General features: G+C 39.8%; 1 long non-coding RNA gene across 3 annotated transcripts; it reads right to left on the bottom strand.

Annotated features, from left to right (window-relative positions):
• Positions 1–4,988: 4,988 nt before the first annotated feature.
• Positions 4,989–8,430, bottom strand: LOC110898399. Of its 3 annotated transcripts, none has more exons than XR_002569389.2 (6): positions 7,947–8,430; positions 7,298–7,854; positions 6,671–6,767; positions 6,430–6,502; positions 5,937–6,047; positions 4,989–5,629 (listed from the first exon to the last, which is right to left on the bottom strand). It is a non-coding gene; the product is annotated as an uncharacterized LOC110898399 (long non-coding RNA). The 3 variants fall into 3 exon arrangements; XR_002569387.2 differs by having other exon boundaries at positions 6,705–6,767; XR_002569386.2 differs by lacking the exon at positions 6,671–6,767.
• Positions 8,431–9,015: the final 585 nt, after the last annotated feature.

Raw genomic sequence — 9,015 nt, 5'->3', positions numbered from 1 at the left:
AGTAACAGTTTCCACAACGATGAAATATTCGAATAGAAGACACTATGTTAATTACCGGAAATATAGAAGATCAATATTACCTTAATATCGTATCAAATCTTAAGATAATGTAAACCATAAATAGAGAATCAAATCTCATATCAAAATTTCTAATCAAAATTTCCCTTCCCCATATCAAAATCTCTGTACACCCTGCCGTCTCTTTTTACACCCTGCCTTCTACTTCCTCATATATTTGATTTTTAAAAATTAAAAAAAAACTATCTCCTGTCATTACCCACTCACCTAGCCATAGACTCATTCCCACACGCAGCCGTCACCTATCAAGTTACTTCACTCCAGATGAGAACTCGTAAAAGGTGTTATAGTGATTCTGTTTCAAGTTCATCAGCTTGTTCTTCATCGAAGGTATGTTCAAATCTTCTCTTTTAATTCTGTGATTTAAAAGAGTCTAAAGTTGAAATGAATGGAAATGAATCACCCACCGACATCGTCGTCGCTCCTGCTTACCTTCCACCGTCGACATTGCCCCCCCTCTACCTCCATCTATCGTTGCCCCACCCGGCCACCATTCCCACCACCACCACCAACCACCCACGATTGCCTGGCTCTTACCAGCTAATTAGCTTGTTATGAAGAAAAAAAAAACGTGATCTAACTTCCAACCAGTGTAAAGGTTCTATGTGTACATATGCGGGCTAAGTTTAATACAACAGTCTAAGGGCGTGGGCTTAGCCTCCATTAGGATTAGACTATGATTTTACACGTGCGCTTCATCATTGGCTGCAATTTGTTTGGTACTTGTATTAATTTTGTGCCGAGTAAGACCGTGGGGTATGGTGGAGCTTGGGTTGGGGCTTGGGTTGGGCATTTGGTGACACGTGTAAAGGGAGCCAGCCCACGGCCAGGTTACGTGTCCGCGGGGTATGACGGGGCGTGGGTTGGGCTTGGGTTGGGTGCACCGCGTGGCATAAATGTTTAAAAAAAATACAAAAAATTTATAAAAAATCACACGACATTTATAAAAAAAACCTACAACTTCATTAAAATTTTAAAAATTACATAATCCAGGATGCCATAGTGGTGTAGCGGGTTCAAGACAGTGGTGTTGGGTGCGTGGGATGGGGGGGACCAGCGGGGTAGCGGGTTCAAGACAGTGGGTAGCCGGTGGGGTTTTGGTTGGGATGGGGGGACCAGTGGGGTTGGGTTACAATATATAGGCCTTTGGGTGACCCGGGTGGCGGTTAGAGAAGATGGGGGGATGGGGGACCGTTTGAATTTTAAAATTCAAAATCAACCGCCTGACGTGGCGGGTGAACCAATGGGATTCAGCCAGCTCGCTTGGCCATACCGCCCCACGCCCGGCTTGAAAGCCAAGCCCCAAGGGGCCACGCCACAACCCAAGCCCACCCGGGGTGGTGGCTTGGGCGTTTTACCCCAACCCACGCCCAAACTCCCGCCCCATACCCCATGGCCTAATACTAAAGGCTTCGTCGGCAGTTGTGAAACCGTATCTATGAGCTTGTATAACAAAAGTTAAACATTATATTGCTGAAATGAAAAGTTAAAATGTCTGTTTTAGTGATTTTACCTCTTGGTTATTAACTTGGACAATATTAATGTTCATGTATATTCATTTAGCGGAACATTAAAGACCTGCAAGAAGCCGATTTAAAGAAAACAATAATACCTGCAAAAAGCCAATCTGAAGAAGAAGTAAGTTTTCATATATCATATCTGAGTCCATACAAATCCTATATACCTATGTGGTTTTGATTTTTCTCTTTTTACAGAGGAAGCAAAAACAAATACAAATTCAGACAACAACGCTAAGTATCAATATGTCTTTCATAAGTCCATAGATTTCAATACATATCCTATGTGGTTTTTGACATATCCTATGTGTTTTTGATTTTTCCCTTTTTACAGGAGCAGCAAACGCAATTACTAGTCCTGACAGAAGAGCCAATTAAGAACATATTTCCTGTAAGTCCATAGATTTCAGTACATATCCTATGTCAACAAGACTATTGGAGTACCAATGGCTTTATAGCCTAGTGGCATCTTGGTGGTGGGATATGGTCTAAAGACCATGTTGGTGATGAAATTTGTTGGGGGTAGGAAGGTAATTTGGTTCCCCACACCCCCCCCACACTTTGAGTATTGTTTTGCCTAGGGCTGTTCATGAGCCGAACCGAGCGGGCCTTTGCTCGTGCTTGGCTCGTTTACAAGGGGGGTTTTCCCAGATTTATTGGGTTTACTCCAGTGGTCTGTGAGTGATGCAAATCGTTTGCAAGTTTGCACAATTAAGGGAAGTTTGCGTTTGAACTCTTCCCATTATTTTATACAGCAACCAAGTTTTAGAACTGTTTCAGTTCTGTCACCCAAACTTGTTTTGTCCCAATTCATTCAACTTTAGCCTAGTGTTCCAATCTTAGGTTTTTTAGAACTGTTTCAGTTCTGTCACCCAAACTGCGCATTATTTGCTGCAACATTTTTTTTATTTACTGTGTTTCATTTGCTGTTTTTATGCAAGGCTGATTTTTATTTGCTGTTTTTTTACAGCAATATTTTTGTATTTACTGCTTTGCTTTTTTTTTTTTTTTTTTTTTTTAAGTTAGTATGCTGCAGCAATTTGAACTTAAAAACAAGCTTGAAAGTCAAAACTGCCCATTATGTGCTGTTTTTTCATTGCAGCAATTTATTTTTACTTGCTTTTTATTTATGAAGTGGCTGTTTTATTTGCTGGTTTTTTATAGCATGTCAAAGAATATTTAGATCTTTTAGAAGATGTTTGCAACAAGGATGACCATTTCCTGGGATCACCTTGTGATGACAATTTCTGGCCGAAATTTGCTTGGGAACTGAGCCAAAGGAGGCGCGTGCTTATTTCCTCCCCCTTGTGTGAATCTTTTTGCAGTCGCATGTGTGCTTTCTACAGATCAGCAAAGGTGATGTCAACACTGTATTTTTTTTCCGCGTAAAGTGTTGCGTTTGTTTTTAGACCAATTGATTTCTTATACATTCCGTGTTTTGCAGAATCCTGTAAGTGATATGCAAAAAATTGATAAATGGAAACGTGGGAAGCATTTGGAAATTCTTGAGAAAATATTCGGCGAACATGGGTATAAATTCGCGTTTGTTCCGAAGACTCCGCCATCAAGCAGCTCTATAAAACGAGCATATCATGTGGGCGGGGCGTTTAGATTTTTGAGGGGTAAAATTGTTATATCATTAATTGTTTTTATTAATTAGTACATATATGATATTTATTCAGTAAAAAGGATATATTTGATATTTTAATTTTTAAAATGGACATATATGATATTGAGTAAATTGCCATTTTAGTCCCTGAGTTTTGTCCAAATTTGCCATTTTAGTCCAAATAGTTTTTTTTTTGCCTCTGGGTCCCTGACTTTTCACTTTTGTTGCCATTTTGATCACATACACTAACTCCATCCAAAAACTCCATCTTTAACCAAGGGTATTTTGGGGATTTTCATTTTAAATGTTTTCAATTGCCATTTTGATCCAATTCCAAAAAATCAAAAAAATTCCAAAAAATTCTAAAAAATAATAAAATTCTAAAAAATCATAAAAATTCTAAAAAAATACAAAAAATCCGTTTCGGCGCGAACCGTTTCGAACCCGAACCGTTTCGACCCGTACCGTTTTGACCCGAACCGTTTCGACCCGTACCGTTTCGACCCGTACCGTTTCGAGCTGAACCGTTTCGAAACGGTTCGGCTCGAAACGGTTTGCGTCGAAACGGTTTGGCTCGAAACGGTACGGGTTGAAACGGTTCGCGTCGAAACGGCTCGGGTCGAAACGGTTCGCGTCGAAACGGTTCGGCTCGAAACGGTTCGGCTCGAAACGTTCGCGTCGAAACGGTTCAGCTCGTAATGGTACGGGTCGAAACGGTACGGGTCGAAACGGTTCGCGTCGAAACGGTTCGCATCGAAACGGTACGGGTCGAAACGGTTCGCGTTGAAACGGTTCAGCTCGAAACGGTTCGGCTCGAAACGGTTTGGCTCGAAACGGTTCGGTTCGAAACGGTTCAGCTCGAAACAGTATGGGTCGAAACGGTTCACGTCGAAACGGTTCAGCTCGAAACTGTACGGGTCGAAACGGTGCGCGTTGAAACGGTTCAGCTCGAAACGGTTCGGGTTCGAAACGGTTCGCGCCGAAACGGATTTTTTGTATTTTTTTTTAGAATTTTTATGATTTTTTAGAATTTTTATGATATTTTAGAATTCTTTGGAATTTTTTTTATTTTTTGGATTTTTTTTTTATTTTTTGGAATTGGATCAAAATGGCAATTGAAAACATTTAAAATGAAATTCCCCAAAATACCCCTGGTTAAAGATGGAGTTTTTGGATGGAGTTAGTGTATGTGATCAAAATGGCAACAAAAGGGAAAAGTCAGGGACCCAGAGGCAAAAAAAAAAAACTATTTGGACTAAAATGGCAAATTTGGACAAAACTCAGGGACTAAAATGGCAATTTACTCTATATATATATATATATATATAAGGGGAGGTTCAAATAAGAATCACTATTAGCCTACTAAACCTAAGAATCAATCCTTGCCCTACATTTGCTAATCTACAAAACAAAGGTGGAGGTGTCACACCCTGGTTCCGGGCCACACCCCGGTTCCGGGCCCCAGGCGTGCGTCCAAACGTTGGTACCTGTTTTGTAAATATTTCAGAGTTGTGTAGCAGAAGTCTTTTTGATAAAAATGTTTTTCATAGTAATAATAGGGATTTAACATTTTATATTATGATTTTTATGTGATATCTGAGCCATTAAATCCATCAACGGCTTGTAATCCATCATATCTCCGATATAAGTTGATGATAGTGAGGTTTGAATCCCCTACTTCTCACTTGTAAAGTGAGTGCTTTACGCCTCTACCGACTACCATTGAGCCACATCCAACTTATGAATGTATTTAACGCACTAGTTGTGGGACATTGACCGCATAATTTGGTTAAACAATAGGATATTGAATAACTTGGTAAATTCATATAACTAGGTTTATACCAAGCGCGCGTTGCGGCGCGCTAGGCGCACGTTAAACCGAATCGTTGAATATACTTTGATGGTAAGGTAAGGTAGCCCACGCCCCACGGGCTACACCTAATGCTATCTTCAAGCGAGCCTCCCAATCCAATGGTGGGGTTTCCTTATCCCAAACATTCCCTAAACCCGAATTTGCAAAACATGTTGCATAAAATTATTGTGAAGATGGGATTCAACACTCCCATTTGTCATAAACTGATAAACCAAATACCGGGTTCTTTCGTCTGTGCATATCCCAATCAACCGAACCAAGTTTTTATGGGCAACCGGTTGAGCATCTCAACTTCAGCCAAGAACTCTCGACCGCCTTCTTGATCGTCACATTTAGGTACTTTAACCGCCATTTTTGTTCCGTCTACAAGAATGCCACTATAAACATGCCCAAGTCCACCTTCACCTAGAACTCCTGATTCATTGAAATTGTCGGTTGCTTTCTCAATATCAGTCAAACTAAACGTCTTTGCAGATCCATTATATGCTATTATAGACCGGAATCATAGCGACGCCGACACGGTCCTACTCGTTATCATTGATCCACCAACACCTGCAAGTTTTGACATTTATGATCAAATGACTCTTATCTACATAATAATTTTATACCCATATTTTTTGATAAAAAAATTGTCAGGTTTTTGTTCCAAGTATAAGATCATTATTATTGTTGAACTTATGTGTGTTGTAATCATATTTGACATTACTATATTAACCAACCCGTCGAGTTTGACCACGGGACAAGTGTGTTGACCTTTGGGATTACGTGATAATTTTGAGAAAGAAGGTAAAATAGTTGATGCGTTAGGTGCCGACCGATCGCCATTATCCCTACGTTTAACCACCAGAACCCATCTTACCATCTATATATAAAGTTCTATGCACCATACCAACGTCCATTTGCAAAGTTGTATATACCAACACCATGCATTTTGTCTACAAAGCAGGCGCCAGCATACATGTCACCGTTTCTGCATCACCACGTAATCACATATAAACTTAGGTCTTATAACATTTTCTTTCTGTACATATATGTTCGCTTTTGACATTTTTTTCATAAGACTAACACTTCTTTATATCGTGTCATAAAAACTATAAGATTGTGAAAAGAGTAAAAAAAAATGGTTAAAAACACTAATAATGTTTGTAAGCATCAAGTGAGCAAGAACAAAGTGAAAAAAAATGTTATGTTGCATTTTAGCAGGAACCATGGTTTGTTACTTAGTTGTAGTTAAATGTGAAGAAGAATAGACCTCACAAATCTGATCCGAACCAAAAAGATTACGTCGTATGTGGTGTGCCTAATTCAGGAAGCAAATAAAACCCAAAATAGAGTTTAAGGCCTCTTCTTACCATATTCATCATTCTCACCAAATACATGTAGTCATAACCCCCTGAAATAATTATGTTTGCAGTCAACATCCCTCTGCATAAATCCCATTTTTGGTTTAATAAGCAAGATTGTTCACATATGTGTTTTCATTAAAATACTGCCACATAAAAATCAACCACTAATTAAGAAAAAAACTAAATAATACAAAAGAAGCACGTATGTTTACTCTAGTATGGCTTGTAAACTACAAAATATATATACCTTATGGTGAATGACTGACTCATGAAAAACATACCCAAGAGACTGTGTCACCCACAACAGCTCATTGTGTGGAAGCTCCCCAAATCTTGGAAGTATACTATACATCAATTTAGATAGATTATTATTATAAAACCTTTATATTCGTAATAAGTATACTATATATGATATTAACATCTACCAACAGCAATCAAATGGGACCAAAGTTGAGTAAGCAGCTGGCACTCAATCATGGAAATTTGCTGAACTCAGCCACCAAAGTTGAGTAAGCAGCTGGCACTCAATTATGGAAATTTGCTGAACTCAACCAAGGGGACTAAGGGGAGTGGCACTCAATGACGGAAATATGTGTATATTCAGAAAAAAAAATACTTCATGATATTCTTTTAATTCATCTGTTTATTTCAATATAGTCAATTAACACAAAAAGGTAAGACCAAGATATTCACTTTATGGGTAATGTTTAGACAGTTTCAAAACATAAGCGTAAGCAATCACGGCGTATGAACATTGGTGGAATTGAGTACAAACATTAAGAATTCGCTGCAAAAAGACAATCGATTGAATATAAATTAAGAAATAAGCCTAAAACAAAATAGCAACCTTAAACGATCAACAAAATAAGTATACCTGCTTCTTATCTAAGATGAAAACGACAGAAGTAACCGTAGCGCCGATTGTTACGGCCGACAGAAGTAACCAGATCTTCCACACCCGAACCATCTTAACGTTGACGCCATCTGTTCTAATCATCTCAGACGAAAAGTGTGACCATTGTAACCACCATTTTCGGAACTCATAAACAGATCGTAGCCGCCGTTCTTTTCTGCTACACTCGCAAGCGACAATGTTAAACCCTAACCATCGTCACCGTCTCTGACTACATCCACCACTGACGCTGCTCACCGTCGACAACCACCACATCCCTTGTTCGGAACCACGGCCATCAACACCATTAATTAATAACATCGCCAATCACAACCACCGATGGCGCCCAATGAAGCCCTCAATGTCACCAGTAACCACCACCACAACTACCATAACCAGAACAGGATGGCCGGCCGGTCGGAGACCATGGTCGGCCTTCTTCTTCTTCTCTGCTTCTCTCTCTCCCTCCCTCTAAAACGGTTTCTCCCTCATTCCCCTTCTCTTTAATTTTTCAAATCTACCATTCATTTCCTTTGGTTCTGAAATCAATTAACAGTGAACCCTTAATCGATCTATCTTCTGTCCGACCAAAGTTACCGAAAAATTGCAAACCAACAGAGAAAAAGCGTACCTCGATTTGTGCTGTCTCCTTTTCCTTTCTTTCTCGATAGGTCTTTGTAGGGTTCCACCGCTGCTGATCGTTTCTGCCGATCCTCTCCCCCCACATCCGCCATCGCCGACGCCACCGATGTTGGTTGTTCGACACCAAAATCAAACCCAAGTCACCGATGCTAGGGGCAGCTGTCGACCTCCTAGGGTTACCGCCGATAGCACCGTCGCGTGCCGCCGTGTTACGTCGGAATAGTGACCAGTATCCGCCGTTTATCAATGGTGGTGCGAGCCGATCGGAGATGATGACGGTCTCTGTTGGGAAATGGGGGTTTTTGGCTTAGTTGTGGGGGAAAGGGTTAAAGGAGTGTGGAGATGTGTTCGGTGGCCGGATATGGCGGTGGCGTGATGGTGGAACGGTGACTGTAGGGTGGGGTGGGGTGGGGTGGGGTGAGGGTTTAGAGATGAAAATTGGGGGTGAAGAGGGATGAAGAAGTGATGACACAACAGATGAAAATGGTTTTAGATGAAACGTGTATAGCAGACAAGAATACACAATAAAATTACCAAAATACCATTTTACTGTTCACAAGTTTGGTTTTATAATATATACTAGTAGATGCCCCGTCTGCGTTGCGGGGCGATAGTCGAATAATTTTCAACCAATTAAAAAAAGCCTAATATAATTTTGCTAGGAAAAAAAAAACAAAAACGATGATAAGACCGTAATTTTGTGCTAAGGGCAAAACTGTTTTTTTTTTACACGAAAAAAATTAAATCGAGTAAACCAATTAAAAAAAACCTTTATAGTTTTGCAAAAAAAAAAAAAAAAACTAAAATGATGGGAATAACGTAATTTTTAACTGCGGGCGAAATCATAATTTTAATTCGGGGATAAATCGTAAACTAAATGGACCAATGAGGAAGTGTCAGGAAGCTGCCGGCATGACAGTATTTTTACATTGGGGGTTAAATCGTAATTTAACCAGGAAAACAAACAAAAACGATGGGAAAAATGTAAATTTAAGTTGAGGGCAAAATCGTAACCTGACTGTGAGGAAAAAAAAAAAACTAACGGCGAAAGTATCAAT

Source organism: Helianthus annuus, chromosome 13, assembly GCF_002127325.2.
Source record: "Helianthus annuus cultivar XRQ/B chromosome 13, HanXRQr2.0-SUNRISE, whole genome shotgun sequence".
NCBI classification, from domain to species: Eukaryota; Viridiplantae; Streptophyta; class Magnoliopsida; order Asterales; family Asteraceae; genus Helianthus; species Helianthus annuus.
Note: the sequence above shows the minus strand (reverse complement) of the source record. Positions and strands in the feature narration are given on the sequence as shown.